This window comes from Humulus lupulus, chromosome 9, assembly GCF_963169125.1.
Source record: "Humulus lupulus chromosome 9, drHumLupu1.1, whole genome shotgun sequence".
In the NCBI taxonomy this organism is placed as follows: Eukaryota; Viridiplantae; Streptophyta; class Magnoliopsida; order Rosales; family Cannabaceae; genus Humulus; species Humulus lupulus.
In genome coordinates this window covers 132,607,044-132,623,192 of record NC_084801.1, presented here as the reverse complement: position 1 = coordinate 132,623,192, position 16,149 = coordinate 132,607,044, and the positions used below count along the sequence as shown (strand labels likewise).

The 16,149-nt window shown below is 36.4% G+C and overlaps 1 long non-coding RNA gene across 1 annotated transcript in view; it reads left to right on the top strand.

Annotated features, from left to right (window-relative positions):
• The first annotated feature begins 6,835 nt into the window (after window positions 1–6,835).
• LOC133802270 (uncharacterized) overlaps window positions 6,836–16,149 on the top strand; it is a 46,197-nt gene continuing 36,883 nt past the window's right edge. The window contains exon 1 of the long non-coding RNA XR_009877230.1: window positions 6,836–7,103. This is a non-coding gene — a long non-coding RNA (uncharacterized LOC133802270). The remainder of the gene's footprint in view (window positions 7,104–16,149) is intronic.

Sequence of the window (16,149 nt, the reverse complement as noted above, 5' to 3'; positions counted from 1 at the left end):
TTTAAGGGTTCTAAAACTGTACGTATGTTGGTTTAACACTCACCATAACCATCATTTCAAACCTAGGTGTGGTTGATGCAAGTGTGAGCACCATCATCTACATGCATGCAAGCTTATAAGGAAATTTTTGAAAGAGGTAAACCCTAGAGCAAACTCTTTTTAAGCATTCCTCTCCTTTTCTTGTTCTAGCTCTATAATATGATTCTTATTTCTTATGGGAAAGAATTTAAGTGTGTGAAGTGTTGAGAAGTGGTCTGAAACCCTAAGAGCTCAACCACCCCAAAGTCTTGAACATAAAGAGGTAAAAAAATCTTGATTCTTACCATAACATTTTAATGGCTTTAGAAAATCTAAATTTGATTGTTATTTTGTGAGGTAAATTATTTATTTGAGTTGTAATAAGGTTATTTAGTGGGTTGATGATGCATGCATGTGGTTTATGTGGTGTTTGGTAACTTGGAATCCAAAGTTCCATAGGATTGGTTGATGCATGCTTGCTGCCAAAACTTTTCAGTGGTTCCAATGGGCCAAATCATACCTAAACGACCTAATTATTCAATGAATTTTTTAATGCATTATTTGGAATGATTTCATGATTTTAACATCTTCAACCACTAAAAAATGGTTTATATCACTCAAGTTATGAGCTTTTTGGGAATCTAGGGCAAGCTGGATTAGGATTTGGCAATTCCGACCTTAAAACTTTGAACAGTTATTTTGGTGGGTAAAAATTATTATTTTTTGATGAACGTTTTACTAAATATTCTGGATATATCACATATTAATCCCATGAAACACTTTTTAAAAATTCACTACAGTTTGGGAGTTATAAATTTTCCAACTTAGATGTTCAAAACTGTTTGCGGCCAAGATGGTGTTGTTATGGTGGATTCCAACGGGTCAAAAACTAGGTTATTGGTTAAATTTTCAAATGGGACTTTCAATATTTCATTATTTAGGAAGCGTACTTGATTTCAGCATTTTGAAACACCAAAAAACGTTATGTCTAGGTCAAGTTATAACCTTTTTGTGATTGATGTGCAAGCTGAAGTGAAAAACTGACAGCTTGAAGAGTGCATATTTGAGCAACGTTTTGACAAGTTTAAAGTCAATATTTTTAGATGGTTTTAATTATTTGGACTCTTTTTATATTAATTAAAAACCCTTCAAGAGTTGACTAAGAAATACCCTATAAATTGTGAGTTTTGTTTTTTCTAAAAAAGTTGTCAAATCAAATTATGTTTTGGATAGATTTGTTTTTTAAAACTTTAAGTCATAATTTACAAGTCAAATCATGTATCTTTTTCTTAAAGTAAATATAAGATAACTTTCTATGGATTAAAAATTAAGATTTAAGTGGCTTAAAATATAATGAGATTTTCATTTTATTGAAAAATCTTAAGACAATACTCTTGTGTGTGATAGGACAAAAATTTGTTTATTTGGTTAATTGAGAACATAAAATCTTTTTCGATAATAAAACTTATTAGTTTCTTAATTAACTGAAAATTGATCTTTTTAATTTACAATTTTAATAAAGCGGGAGATAGCGTTTAACACTTTTATTTTATAAGAAAAATAAGAAAGCGGTAATGAAAGTTTTCTTTAGGCTTAAGAAAGTGGTCTCTTTATGCAATCGGGAATTTATTTCCAAATTTTAGGCATGCTTTTTTTTATGAATAATGTGATAAGGCTACAAATTCAAGGGTTTACTGTAGGTTTTAAGATTTAAGAACAAATGCTTTTAAAGTATTGAAAATTTGTTAAGTTCATCCCTAATTGCTCAACTTAAAGGCATAAACTTAATTAATCAAACACCATAATTAATTTGAGTCACTGTATGGTTTCACTACAGTGTTATCTAAGCGAGAAGTCTCGTTTCTGGATAAAAGATCTCCACAAGCAAGAGCTAAGGAATCTGGGTAAGAAAACTTATGATATGTTTGGCTACAACACGTTAATGACTAGTTTAGAAAACTAAGTTATAAGCTAATAATTTGAACTAGTCTTAGAAGGTTTACTCAAGAATGTGGTCCTAGAGGATTCTCATACTCATGACTATGGTAAGCAGTCTGGCTGGCTACCGAGAACTAAGTAAGAAATCGGTTTTCCACCGACGACTATGTAACTAAGGTTGGTTGGCCATCATAATATGTAAGAAGTCTGGTTTAACACCCATGACATAAGAGTCTGGTTAAACTCCGGGACACAAAAGTAAGTTTATTCTGATTCCGGCTAGCTACTGTGACAACTATGAACTCTGGCTAGCCACTGGGGAACTAAGTGAGAAACCGGTTCACCACTAGTGACTATGTAACTAAGGTCAGTTGGCCACCGCAACATGTAAGAAGTCTGGTTTAACACCTGTGACATAAGAGTCCGGTTAAACCCTGTGACACGTAAGTAAGTTAATTTCGGAATCAAATCTCTATGACTAAGAAAGTATGCCGAATTCTTCTAGGAGTCTGGGTAACTTGTGTAGCTAGTTTACACCCGTCAACGCTATGGTAAGATATGCTAAGATATGTTAAGTTATGTTAAAGGTTCCTCCAGAACCCTAAGTAAGTATGTATGTTAAGATAGGAATGACTAAGTATGTATGTATGTTAAGATATGAATGACTAAGTATGTATGTTAAAATATGAATGACTAAGTATGTATGTATGCTAAGATATGAATGATTAAGGATGTATGTACGTTAAGATATGAATGAATAAGCACATATGTATGTTAATTTGACTAAGTAAATATGCATGTTAAGATATGAATGAATAAGTAAGTATGTATGTTAAGATATGACTGAGTAAGTAAGTATGTATGTTACTAGTTAAGACTGTATGTATGCTATGGGATTTTCTGCGTGCAGGTGTACTTTCAGGATATGAATTTTGGTTATGAGGCATGGCCATAAGTTTTCCAGGACGTTCCCACGTTCTTAAATTGTATGTTAGGGTTCAGTTTCATCAGAATCTTATTCTTGGTTGGTTATCTGCCTAGTTACAATTAGTTTAAGTTATTACTTCATTTATGTGGTTATGTTTTTTAAGTTGTTCTTACTAAACGTTTCACTTACCTAGTTATTTCATGTTTTAGGTAAGCTCAAAGGAAAAGTGGATTAGTGAGCGCTGGAGTATTTGCAAGGATGTACATGTGGATTGACCTTTTGGGAATTTATGTTTTGGGTAATAGAACCCATATGATACCTAAGAAATTATTTTTGGCTTGTTGAATTTTTTAAAATTATGACACTGTAATTTACTTTATGCGAATACTTCCGAACTCTTGCATGCTTTGAAAAGTTTTTTTATATGGATTTTTGGTTACCTTATTTTTAGAAAATAATTATGTTTTTTCGCAAATTATGTTAAGAGATTTTATGGGACGTTAAAATATTGGTCAAAGAAATTATACTATAATGATCGAGGTTTCAAAACGAGTTAAACAATGATTTTTGATTCTCTAAACAAATTCCAGAACCTCGAAAACTAACTTTTGACCGTCGGTCTGCGGTGAATCGAGGTGGCTCGTGGTGGGCTTGCCACCCAACTATGATAGATGTGGGAACAAGTTATTGGGTTTTGAAGTCCACAACACGAGGAACACGATGGTGGTGACAGATAAGCTAGCAGATGCTTGAGGTGGCCAGATTGAACATTTTAAGTCACACAGTGGCTGAGCTTTAATCGATCGGTTGAGGTGCTTAATCAGCGAGTGAGGTGTTGATTGATGAGTGGTTGATAGTTCTGAGGCTTCTAAGTATTTCGGTCAGGCGCGTGTAGCAAATTGGTGGTCAAAAAATGGTCGTCGGTCGTCAGGTAGAAATATGCATGCGAGGAAGAAAGAAGAGAGAAAAAGAGAAGGAAAGAGATAGAGAAAGAGAGAAAGAAAATTTGAGGAAAGAGAGGGAGGCACAGGAAAAATAAGGTTGAGGCCTCTGTATTTTTAAATAATATTTCTCAAAATTACATTTGGACCCACAATGTTAAAGATTCTTTTCAAATAAGTCATTCAGTAAAACTATCTCTATTTTATAAAATTCCCCAATTGAATTTATATGAAATTTAGGTCCATTACTTAAGTCTCTATCTCTTTAATCTCTTTAATATCATAAAATTATTCTTTAAGAGTCATTTTCCACTACCCTTTCTTAAATTTGTAAACTTGTACATTTTATGTTGAAAACTCTGGTTTATATAAAAAATGCAATATGAAAATATTGTGTGTTACAAATAAGATGACAAGGGTGCCAACTATTGAAGGTGTCACTAGAAATTGAGTTTGAAGGTGGGGATGTCTAAACTTGGACACTCACAACGATGTACAAGGTGTATGACAATGGAATCTTGGGGGTTGGGGGTTTTGGTGACCTCTGCTTTCTTTTGGATGGTACTATCGAAAAAAATTGTCGCCGATTGTTACTATTTGAACGAAACTATGAGAGAAGGAAACATAAAGGAAGAAGATGACGTTTTCTTCTATAATGAGGCTCACTTATATTAATAATATATACTTTTTTTGATATTAGGGTTGAGAGAAATTTCATGCTTTATGGATAATAATATACTTTAACTATACAAAAATAGGCAATTTTTGTAAAATCTTGACTATAGTTCCCCTTTCATTAACAAATCTTCTTTGTCTCTCACAAACTATCTCTTACACTCTCTCTTTACCGTGAATGCACCACTGCCACCTCACCATTGAAGCTCTTTTTTCTCTCTCACGAATTGTCTCTCTCCTTTCTCCTTCTGATCTTTACTCATGACCATCAGAACTATTGAAGCACCATAGAATCACCCACGGTCATTAAGACTACCATTATAGCACCCGTTGAAGGACTCATCAACATTGTGTACTCTACATCCAAAATTTAAAGTTTTATATATTCCAAACTTTTAGATCCCAAAAAATACCAAAAAAAAAAAAAAAAAATCACGTGAATCGAATATCTGAGTGAAATATTATGCATCAACAAAGTTTTCATCAAAATTAAGCTTAGAGCATCGCAGATGCACTGCAGTATCATCACATTTACATTGAAAATGCATCATTTTTTATTTGCCAAAAATCAAGTTTTCTTGGGTGCATCACAACAACATCACATTTGCATCGAAAATGCATCGTTTTTGTCCAAAATTCAAGTTGTCATGGGTGCATCACAGCCTCATCGCATTCGCATAGAAAATACATCGTTTTTGGTAAAAAATACAATTTTGTTGCGATGCACCCATGACAACTTGATACGTGGCAAAAGAGAAAAAGCAATGCATTTTCGATGCAAATGCAATGTACCCATGAAAGTTTATTTTGGCTAAAAAAATAATGCATTTTTTTTATGTAAATACGATGTTGATGCAATGTACCTATGAACACTATTTTTTTGGCAAAAAGTGATGCATTTTTGATGCAAATGCGATCCTGCTACAATGCACCCATAAAAGCTCGATTTTCGGCCAAAAATGATGCGTTTTCGATGCAAATGTGATGCATTTGCGATGCTCTATGCTGAAATTTGATGAAAACTTAGGTGATGCATAACATTTCACTCATATGTTAGTTTCAAGTGATTTTGTTTTAATGTTGGTATTTTTTTGAGATCTACTAGTGTAAAGTGTATAAAACCTTAACTTTTAGATGTAGAACACAAAATGTCGATGAGTTCATCAACGAGTGCTTTAATGGTGGTGTTAATGGTCATGAATTCTTCAATGGTTTTAATGGTCATGGGTGGATATCACAAGGAGAAAGGAGAGAGACGATTTGTGAGAGAGAAAAAGAGCTTCAATAGTGAGGTGATGGTGGTGGTGCCGTCATGGTAGAGAGAAAGAGATAAAAATTATTAATGAGAGGAGCATTATAGTCAAAATTTTATAAAAAGAGGCTTAGTTTTGTGATGCCTAAAAATTTTGTCATATTTTATCATTAAGGTATATTATCATGCATAATCATGAAATTTCCCTTAGGTTTTGTTTTCAACGATTTTTTTTTAAATATGAAACAAGTTCCTTTCCAATTTGATTTTCTTTTCTTTCAGTTTAAAAAGCCAGGGGGCTACATAATTAAATAAGAAATTGAATATAATATTATTAAAAGTTAATATAATAGAGAATTTCTAAAGGGCACCACTAATGGTGCATAATATTATTAGTGTAATTTATTATTAGGTCCTACATATTTTAATTTAAAATAAAATATCTGAGACCTGATTTGGGTGAGATTGACGGTGATCAATACCGTTCTCACCGTTTTGACTAATAAAGTGAATAAACACAATTGTTGATTAGTGCAATCATTGATCTTAGAACACTTCGAGTAGTTATCCGACAAATATTTAAGAAATGAATATTTTTATTAGTTATTCATTTATTTATAATTAACTAATGAATAGTTTTTCCTTTTAATATTCTATAAATGTTTAATTACAAATTTATTAATTCATTTTAATAATTATTTTTCTTGATCTAGTAAGGATGTCTAAAGTTGTAAATTTTTAAAATTTTGTAATGGTGTTTTCTTGATATTTAAAAATTTATAATCGATATATATTTTTATTTGTTTTTAAATTTTAATTTTTAAAAATCATTATTGGCGACATGAGGCATATTAGTAGTGACATCTGGCCCCTAAAAGTATAGAAATTTTGGAAATGTGTGAAAATTTTGGGAGAAATTTTTCGTGGTCAAATTTTAGTTGTGGTATTTGCGGTGACACATGTCAAGGCTCGATTAAATAAGAGACCCTTCCCCTTCTTCTTCCCCACTTCACCATTTCTTTGTTTCTCTCTCTCTCTCTCTTTTCACTCTACTTACACACTAACCACCAAACCCACCCCACATCTACCACCACCACCACCCAACACCACCTCGCTGACCCCACCCTAACTAACATCGAATTTCTCTCTCTCTCTCTCTCCCTCTAACTCTTTTATCTTTATCTCTCTGTAACTCTCTCTCTTTTTCCTATGTTTTTGTAGCACTGCCAGCCACCACCACCACCTCTTTGTCTCTCTCTTATCTCTACTCTCAACAACTCTCTCTCCGTTGTGTTTGTATCACAGGGGCTCACCCCCACCTCCACCACTCAAGCGACCACCACCACCGCCAGTGAGTTTTTTTTGTTCTTGGTTAAATTATGAAATTATATTTGTAGTTAAGTTAATATTGAAAATATTATGTTTTAGTGTTTGAACTAATATAAATTAAACTTTTTTAGGTTAATCGGCAGTAAAAAAAATATTAATTGAAAGTGGTAAATAATGTGGGTATGCTATATGTGCTATTTGTTGTTAATGTTAGGAAAATGGTAAATTAATTTAAATTGGTAAATTTAATGTTATTTGAAAAAAAAAAAGTTAGTATTATTTGATTAGAGTTAAAATATTTAGTATTAAATGAGTATTTATAAATGTTTGTTATATTGTGAATGTCTGTTCTGGGATTTTATGTGTTATTTTGCAGGTTTTAAAAATTTTAGTTAGGTTAGAGTACATTTGTTATGAACCCAAAATTTCGTTAGGATTAGGAGTGTTGACTAGCTTTTTCCCTAACAACTAATTAAACAAAAGCTTAAAGAAATATAGAAGGAGACACATAGATTTACGTGGTTCAGGTTATTAATTAACCATAGTCCATGAGTCAATTGTATTAGGATGAGAGATGCTTAGGGGTTCCAGCTTCAATGAAATTTCAGGCATCATTTTAGTAATGATATGAATACAAAAAAAATGTCTCATCCTTTACAATGTGTGCCCTAGCCCTATTTATAGATGGTTGTGTCAATTTGTTCTGTAATCAGGAGTAATTATAATTATTCTCCCTTAATAGAGTATTAAATGAATAATAAGTAATACATTCCATTAGTTAATATGCTGGTGGGCCCAGGCATATCACAATTGGCCCAATTATGAAGTTTTAGCCCACTACTTTTTGTGGTGGCACCTCCTTAACAATAGATAGCTGCACGTTTTCCCATATCAGACGACATCGTGAGACATCCTGTTTGTCGCTTGAATGGACTTTACACCATGATTTGTGCAATAGTAAAATGTTAAATGGATGCTTGTGGTTCAAGGTCGTCGTACTTGACACCTGGCACCCTACTCTAGGTCTGGATGATTGATCTCGTAGGCCTGGTTAATGCAAATGGAGGAGAGGATCTGGAGAGGACATTCTGCATGTGGTTCTCGGGAAGTAGCCCTCCTCGAGGACATACTTCTGCGGAGGTGGTGAACGATCAATAAAGGGCAAGGCTTCCTTTCTGAGGAGCTCAAGGAGAGCTCTAAAGGGCTTAATCAAGTTCCATGAGTCTTAATTACTCTTTAATGATTGCCACATGTCACTTGGAGAAAACATGAATAAAATTCCTCCCCCCCCCCCCAAGTCTTCACTCCTCCTCAGACAGTGGAGACTTAGACTGAGAAGAGTAATCTTGGGGGACACACTTGAGAGGAGACAGTTGGGCTTCCACGAGGCCTAACACCTTCAAAAAGGTGATGCCACGTGTCGACTCTCTATTGTTGGGCCCATCAATTGATGCCACTTAATGAAGGGTTTTTTCCACGCCCAAGACATCTATTTCGTATCGAGGAATCCTTTCATGCTGTACTCGAGGCGTCTTTTTCCCAATTTTTGATCATGATATGTGCCTTGGTAACAATGACCATTGGATCAAGATCAGTACCTACTCCCTTGGTGATCAGTGATTGGGGTTGGATTGGTTCTTGTCCAAGTTCACGAGTATAAATTCAAAACTTTGCCTCTCAATCTTCACTTTTGCATTCGAAACCTTTTCCACTTCAGAGCTCTAAAAATCCTTCCCTTCGCCAAGAACACTTCATCAATCCAGAAGCTCACCGTTAGTTATTTTGGAAGGCTGGAGAGAATCGAGCTATTTTTGGGTTAATCGCACGAAGTGCTTCCGTGTTCGAACGAGGCTCATTAGAGCTTCATATCGAGTAAGCTTCTTTCATATTTTCTGTTTGAATATATCTATTTTCTGGGTTTGCTCTTAGGCTCTTAGGATTTAGAGGTTATTTTTGCCTTTCTTAGCATTATTTTAGGTATGTGCTAGTTTTAAAACTAGCCATAATCGACCATTTAGGCTCTTTGGAATTTTTTCACATTCTGGGCATTCAACCAGGTTCTTGATAGTTTCCAGATTCTGGTGATGTTCTTGAGTTTCTAGTGGAGTCTTCAAGAGTCAAGTTAGGGTTCCAATGACACTCCTTTTTGTTAGAATTTTTGTACCCGAAAAATACGAGCTCAACTATATAGCTCGGGGTACAGCTAGGGAAAAATAAATAAACGAGGCATGACTTCAGAGATGTTTCATTAACTTTAGACAAAACAGCTCGAGGTTGTGTCACTGAGTCCGGAACAACCCAGGATCTTCCAAACCATTAGAGATGCAAATGATAGAGATCGAGGTACCTAGGGTCCAGATCATTGGTATCAAGCCTGAACATTATCTAAGTCAAGCCGTCCTGTTCCATTCATGTCCAACTCGAGAATGGCATCTAGCCCAGGGTGGTTCAATGACGCACATGGAAGAATCCCTACAGACTCAGATGCTTGGTATGCGCAATAAATGCACATAATAGTTATATACATTTATTGATTAATTTAAATGGCAATAGGCCTTATTAGGATATTTAAATTTCCATTAATTTGGGAAGTTAGCCAATGTTGTATGTTACCATTTATAGTACAGTTACCCAATATTGTCCATCATAATTTCCTATAAATACAAGGGAAATTGACATTAAAAGTGATGGACATCCTATATGCAAAAACTCTGCTGAAATTGTCATAAACAATTTCGTCTAGGGTTCCTGAACATATCAATAATAGTGACTCGTGGACAAGGAGGATTTTAACCACTAAGCCACGTAAATTGTGTGTGTGTTTATATTTCTTTACATTTGGTTTACTGTAAGCTTAATCTCTCTATTTTAGATTTCTAAATCCCTTGTTGACAAAAAAACTACATCAACAAATTAGTGCTTTCATTGAGAGCAGATTAAGTTTGAAATATTGCACGATATTCAACCCAACAATCATCATGGTTGTTACCCGTTCTATGCGCAATAATGAATAAGAGAGATCTGATTATAGATCACGATTTTGGCCAACGACGAGTAGACGTCAAAACTACAGTAAGCCTTGAATAGAAAATAATGACACAAATAATTTTATAGTGGTTCAGCCCCAATTTGTTAGTAATAGCCTAATCCACTTGGAGCTGTGATATATGTGGCCTACACTTAAGATCAGATGGACCTGAGCCAACTGAGTTTCTCAAGTGTAAGTAGAAAAATACAAAGTTTCTCTCTCTAAGGAATACAAGCTTTCTCTCTCTAAGCTCTCGTAGAAAATGCCCCAAGAATACCCCAAGTCACAGTCCCAAAGTCTCAAAATGATATATCCCCCCAAATGATGCCATGAGCCATTTATTTATAGGCTCATGGATCGTACATGAGAAATATCTCGTTTTGACGGGGCCCTTGGTTGTTTCAACCGACTTTAATTAATAAATAATAAACAAATTTAAATTATAACAATATAGCTATTACTTCGAGATATCTGAGAGATTCTCGCGGTAGTTGCGAGCCATTCAGGTTGAAGTTGTTACTGAGATTATGTAAAGAAGTCACTGGGTAGTTAACTCCTGAGATTCTGACACATCTGGTTGGCCAACTCCACTCTTTGAAGTGAGACTGGTCGGGCAAAATAATTTATTGGTCAGACAAAACACTTTAATGGACGGATAACTCTATTTTCTGAAGTAGCTGGTTGACCAAAACACTTTACTGGTCGGGCAAAACACATTATTGGTCGGATAACCCTATTTTTTTAAGTGACTGGTTAGACATAATTTTTTACTTGTCAGTCAAAAACCTTACTGGTCAGACAGAAACCTGACCAGATAAATCAATTTCGTGACCAGTAATATCACAACTCCAAAGATTAATTTGCAACCTTTTCACTTCTTTAGTCTACACATTTAGTGACTATTAATGTGTCATTTACTGACCATGCATTGCCACTTGTCCCATCCTATTGCCACGTCATCGAATGAAATTTTGGGATAACATTTGTCCCCTAAGTTTATTATATGATTTTCTCATATGATAAACTTTTTCTCTAGCTGATAGTTATTCACGTCATCCAAAAGCTTCCACCCGGTCAGTAACTTTCACTTTTAAAGTAAACCCACGATCAAAGTTTTCCTTTAGCCCATCAAACTTATTTCTTTTACCATTCCTAATTGATCATATTTCTTTTGTCCCTTGGAACCCTTGTGCCTCGGAACTCAAATAGCTCCTTGGTAATGCTACTCCTCGGACATGCTGCTTCTCGGATGCACCCCAGCTGCTCAAATACCACCCCAGCTGCTCGGACACCTATGCTGTAACGCCCCAACTCCCGGGACCGTTACGGTGTGCCTTGTAAACAGTGCTAAACTCGCTAATCGAGTCATTTGGCCAAAATCGTGAAACTAAGTATGATTAGCAGTTTAGGGAATAAACATTTTTGTTAAGATGTAACGTTTCACTAGAACGTTTAATATATACATTGGGATCCTGAAAATATAAATTTCAGAGTTTGTTACAGAAAAATATTTACAACAGGCCGTTCTAAGCGGCAAAACAGGGTTCAACCCTAGTTCCACTTTAAACCTCGGCCGTGACGGACGAGCAGCTGCATATGTACACGTCATCACCTAAGCTCTCCAACTCAAGGATGGTCTAGCTTCCTCTTGCCTTTACTTGCACCACATAGCACCCGTGAGCCGAAGCCCAGCAAGAAAACATAACACTTTATACATAAGCATTATCAAATGATTATCATTATAATCACACTGAGCGTAAAACTTTCAAACCAATGAGTGAGCATCACATGATTCAAGAGGGAGAGTGGCTGCTAGGTAAGCCACTAGCCTCCAAGCACTTATTTCACTCATCGACCCTCGAGGTCAGTTTGGCATTAATGCTCCTTGAGTCATTCAATGCTGATGGTCGATTAGATCTAATCTCCGTTGGCTTGCGTGATCCACGCTATGGCCATTCTGACTAATGAGTCAGCGCTATGTGACCAGTGTCTAGTATCACTGCCGAACCTGACTCATAAGTCACAGCTTCACAGCTGATACCAACACCTTTGCCAATTCTGACTGATGAGTCAGTGCAACGTGACCAGTGCCTAGTACCACTGCCGAACCTGACTCTTAAGTCACAGCTTCACAGTTGATACCAACACCTTTGCCAATTCTGACTGATGAGTCAGTACAATGTAACCAGTGCCCAGTACCACTGTTGAACCTGACTAATGAGTCACAGCTTCACAGCTGATACTAGCCCCTTTGCCAAATCTGACTAATTAGTCAGTACCATGCACAAGTAAACAATGCTATCAATATGTATCATATGCCAGTTATCCAAGAATAGGGCATTCAGCATGCTTACTAAACAGTTGCTAGCATAATCATGATCATGCACAAACTCAGAGACTCAAGCTCTGGCCAATCTCATATTCATCATTCATGGCATGCCTTAATCACTTGTTTCTCGTGCATCACATGCATCGCACTTAATCATCCAGCATGCCTCATTAATAATCATATGCAAATGGGCAAGATTGCCAGACATTCATTATGCTATCAATGTTTACATTTAAACATCCAACATGCATCAAGAATAGCCATGCATGTCATACTCAATAACCAACCAACATGCATCATAATAGCCATGCATGTCATGCTCAATAATCAACCAACATGCATCCATAATAGCCATGCATGTCACATATACACAGGGTGCAGTTTTCTTATCTCAGATTCGAGCAAGAACCAATATAAGAACGACCTTTGAGAACGATCAACCTTTAAGCCCTTAGCGGTCACCTTTGATTGGGTTGTTTTCCGTCAAATCCTTATGTTAAGAAGCTTCTATTCTTTCCTAGGATCGCTATGCCTCGACCCTCGCTTGATTCCGACTCCTAGAACTCAGGATTTCCTCAAAAAAAAATGCTCAAACGGTATAACGGACCGTCAGAGAGAAAACGAAAGGTTTTCTAACGTACGTTCTTATCTGACAAGCTACTTCAAGCTTAAGTAACCTCAAATAAAACCTAGTGCTCGGGGTCCTGAAAACACCCCCGGGGACACTATAGTCAAAACTTCCAGAATTTCACCCTGATCTCAAATATTCCCAATCTATCACCAAATGAACATTTCTATTACCCCAAAATTGACCCCGTTATGACAAAACCACTAATCCATTATATATGACCGTCTCATGCCGAATAGCTCGAATATATCTCCATAATAATGAAATCTCATTCACAAATTACAGTATGCACCCAATTTACAAATATGCCCTCAACAGGCCAAATTACCAAAATGCCCTTATAAGTATAAATACACCCATATGCATGCATTCACCATCATATACTAATATAATTCACGTAAACATGCATATAATCATTAAATATCATAATAAATCAATTATGGCCCTCCCAGCCTCCTAATCAAGGTCCTAAACCTTATTAGGAAATTTGGGGCATTACACATGCCTATTCAGACATGCTGCTCCTCGGATGCACCCCAGCCATTCGGACACTACCCCAGCCGCTCGGACACCAATTCTTATTCGGACTTGCTGCTCCTCGGATGCACCACAGCCGCTTGGACACTATGCACAACTGCTTGGGAACATGGCACATCCGCTTGAGTAGACAGCATGGCCACTCAGACACCATAGCTGCTCGGTCGCGCGCCTAGTTGCTCGGATAAGCCCCATAATTGCTCGATTTTGCATGCTTTTAAGATTTCGGGCTTGTGCAACAACTTTAAGGTTCATGCATTTGGGCACCAAAATTTCTTATTATTATTGTTGCTCTCATACTTTCTATCTGGGTAGTAAAATATTTTTACTGCTCAGAGAAAACATTTTACTGGGTAATAAATATTTTTACTGCTTAGAGAAAATATTTTTCTGGGTAGTAAATATTTTTTCTTTGCATTCATTTGCTCGTGTTTGTTTTCACTCCAGGGACTCATCACTGTTAGTCATGCTCAACGATGAGCAGTAGACTATAAGAAGCTGGTCAATTGGTGGAAGCCCAAGCAAAGATTGAAAGTCTGACTAAGTCTGAGAAAGATCTCCATGAAAAGACTGAGCAGGCTGAGAAAACAATTGCTGACTGAGATAGATCGTTGAAGGAGTTGGTTGATGAGAACAACAAGAAAGTCCAGGCCAATAAGACATTGACCGACCAACTGAAGGAGAAGACTCAAGAAAAACCGACGAGAGGAGGTCCTGGATATTGACGATGGTGTTAACCAATTAGGGAGTAGTTTACCCGACTAGTAGACACTTTTAGCCGACCTGAGGGCTTCCTATCCATCAACAAAGTTTCCTACTCAACCAGTGGAACATGCTCAGCTGACCAGGGAAGTTGTATTTGCTCTCCCGACCAGGAAAACTTTACACCTGACCAGCTGAACTTTGTATCTGGCTAGTAGTGTATCTTTGTTCGTACTTTCGTGAAGACAACTGCTACTTACCAGATTTGATATTTTTCTCGTAAGGCCGAGTTGTTGGAATTTATACTTTACTTTTCTTTGCTAACTTGAAACATTCTAAGTATTTTTAGACTTAAAACATTATAAGTTATTTGTGAATAGTAAAGTCACTCTGATATATGCCTTATATTTTCGCATGAGTACTTAGAAATTCTTAGACATTTCATAAGTCCCTACTAAGTATACTTTCTCACACTCTTATTGCTCTAAAATTTTATGAGCATAATGTTTATTGTCACACGAATATCTGCTTCTAACTTGAAATTTTAAAAAATTCCAAGTTACTTAAGCTTTGTCAACCAAGTTAGCTTAATGGCCTTTTTTGACTTCGAAAATTTACAAGTCAGCCTAAAAATAGATATCTTAACTCGTGCTCTTATTTCTTGTGTTAAATTATATACTAGTATACCCCATGTACCCCCCAAGTGATCGAGGGTTGAAAGATCCTTGGTCACTTGCTACTTGACCGAATCTGTTCGAACAGTTAATTACTCGTGAAACACATAAAATATATGGAAAATATTCAAGCAATTGAACACTACTTGAACGTACCGACTAGTTGAACACTGTCCAATTTTACCGACCAGTTGAACACTGTTTGGATAGTTAACACACATGCACATTGGTAGCAAAAATCGACCACGCTGCACACAGTCTCTTTTATTACTCGTAAAAAAAAAAGGACAAAACGTGTTTAATAATGAGTCTTAAACAACAAAAATTGTTGAAAAATAAATAAATGACTGGTTAGCAAATAACCAGCTCATAAACAAAACTCAAATAACAAGTTAAACAACTTGAAATTAAGCTACCACTCTGAAAGCGGTATTTTAGTGATAATATATCCCTTGATGCTCGCCATTCCAGTGGTTTCTGATCGTGCTCCACTCACCCAATCTGATCCTAGCACTCTAGCTCATGTCGAAGTGTTCGGGCATACCTCTCCCTTTGTGCGTAGACCCCCACATATAGTGTCTAAGGTAAAGTCCACAGGCCCGGGTTGCAAGGGTATAGATCTCCGTCGTTTGAACCCAGGATTGCTACTGCCTCCTTCTCCTTGGGGTGTCTCTGCCTGGTACTTTTTCAACTGGCCTGATTGGAGAAGAAATTCTATTTCATCTTTGAGGTGATTGCATTCATTCGTGTTGTGACCATAATCTCCATGGAAACGACAAAACTTATTCATGTCTCTCTTACTCATCTCTTTCTTGATGGGTGGAGGTTTCTTGTAGGGAACTTCTTCATGACTAGCAAGATATATTTCTGCTCGGCTAGTCGAGAGAGTGGTGTAATTGGCGAACTGAGGCTCATACTTGGTGGGCTTTTCGTTTGAACTTGACTTAGCCTTCTTTTCTTCATGGTGATCAGACCCGTTATTCCCACGTTTCTTTCCACCATTCTGATTGTTTCCACCATTCTTAGGAGGGTCAGCCGATCCGCCGGATTGTTTATGCCGTTCTCCTCTTTCTCGATTGCATCATCCAACTTCATATACTTGTCTGCTCGGTCATGAAATTGTGGAAGTGTTGAAATCAGATTTCTATGTATACTATCCCACAAAGGGCT